Raw genomic sequence first — 2,087 nt, forward strand, 5'->3', positions numbered from 1 at the left:
GTATTTTTCTATTTATTTCGTGCTCTGACTATAGTCCTCTTGTTCTTTTATTCCATATTCTTCTTATAATCATGAACTACTTTCATTTATATCCTTAGGCGTGAATCGTGAAGCAAGCTTTTCTAAACGAAAGTTGTTTAGATATTTTTGATATACTCTTTTAAAAAAGCTTTACAAAATATCTTTGGAGGAAAAATACTTGGCCAACATTTTCGAAAACCCTTTTCCACGATCTCTAACCAATCACGTTTAAGTATTTGGAGCTTTCGATACCATATTCTTTACTTCTTGACCTGGTATCCCCCCTCCCCCCCCCCCCCCCCAATTTTTGCTACTAATATCCGTAGATTAACAAATACGTAAAGGCTAGTTAATTACATAAAATAGAACTTAACCAAGAGTGGAGCAGAACTTGATCAGTTGGATTAACTGTGCCCGAATCAATTGACTAATTAGTTTGATATTAGACAATGATCACAACAAATTTTCTAAATCTCTACAGGGGTCCAAAGTATCTTAAGCAACACTAGTTGGAGTTTATAGGTTGAAATATGCTAACGGTAATAATCTGAGACGCTGAATAGAATTAGAATATTAGATAGTTGACTTTCTCTTTTTAATTAAAGTTTACTTGATTTTTTAGAAAGGATACGACATATCTTAAATCCAAATTTCAGGAAATGGAACTTTTGAAATTCTTTCAGTAGATAAGCTTGAGCAAAGGAAAATTTTCTTCTTGATTTGGTAATAATGTAGTTCTCAATTGTTCCAGACTAATGCATGAAAGAATTGAATAACACAAAGGATATTTTGATAAGCTTATACGCGGGTAAAATAAGCACTGAAAACTTGTCAAATTAGTGTATAAAAAATGGGATTTTTTCATTCATATACACTATTGGAAACTTTATTACCCTAAATGTTCATGTTTAGTAAATTATCCTACCTACACAAGTTTTGTTTACAAAATATATACATTCCACCTTAAAAGGCTCCCAATCCATTATTAGTGCCTTCAATTAAGAGAGGATTGTCAACCTAAAAATTACTAATTGGTAGAGGTCAAACCTACTTAATAATAAACTTCCAATCTTTGCCACATTCAGGATTGTCAACAAGTCCAAATACTGCAATTAGAGAATGAAAATTAAACAAGGACGAGCAGTTGGAAAATTAACGGATATTAACAAAACTTTAATGAATATTAAAAACCAGTAGAAAGATTTGTTATTTGGAAACCAGAAGACAAAGATTGTTGCAAACTCTCTGTTTCTTCTGTCAAAGATGACATAAATGAATTCGCCGGAGATGAAGAAGCAAAATTAATAGTTGTAGACGATTCTTTTCTCTCAATTGACCCATTTTTGACCAATTAAAGATGGTTATGTGGTAAAGGAGGTAAACATTGAATTGGTGTCGGACAGTTAATTTTGGGAATATTTATTTGTGGCTTTTCGATTTCTTCTATTTGGAGGTTCTAATTTTGGATAGAGTTTTAATCTAATCTTTGTTGCTGGGGTTTAGGAGGAGGAAGAGGAGAAGAAATTGGACCTTTACGAAATCTGGCATGATCAGTTCTGTTTTTGTCAAGTAAAGAAATAAACTTTTTGAATTTGTTAACAGAAACATCAGCTACGGCTGTGTAATCAGCAGATACAGATGAGTTTTGATCTAATCTTTGTTGTTGTTGTTGGTTTTGATAAGATTGAGAAAGCAAACAGATTAATTTCATACAACTAATTATATATTATACAATTTATCTACAATTTTCGCACATTATTTCTACCCAGTTAAATACAACTACAATAACATACAACTTAAATACAAATTTTATACAATATGTCTTTTGTATATTTTTTATCTGATTTATACATAATAAAAACAAATTTCATATAACTAATTATATATTATACAACTTATCTACAATTTTCATACATTATTTCTACTCAGTTATATACAACTACAATATTATATAACTTAAATATAATTTTTATACAATGTTGTTTAACTTTCATGCAATAGTTAAATAAATAAAAGAAAAATATATAAACAACAGAATACAATTTTTCTATAATTTTCTACAATTT

General features: G+C 29.6%; 1 pseudogene; it reads right to left on the reverse strand.

Moving 5' to 3' along the window:
- Nucleotides 1–1,121: 1,121 nt before the first annotated feature.
- Nucleotides 1,122–1,732, reverse strand: LOC107799040 (putative WRKY transcription factor 7; annotated as a pseudogene).
- Between the last annotated feature and the right edge of the window lie 355 nt (nucleotides 1,733–2,087).

The sequence above is a fragment of the Nicotiana tabacum genome, chromosome 10, assembly GCF_000715075.1.
Source record: "Nicotiana tabacum cultivar K326 chromosome 10, ASM71507v2, whole genome shotgun sequence".
Classification (NCBI taxonomy): Eukaryota; Viridiplantae; Streptophyta; class Magnoliopsida; order Solanales; family Solanaceae; genus Nicotiana; species Nicotiana tabacum.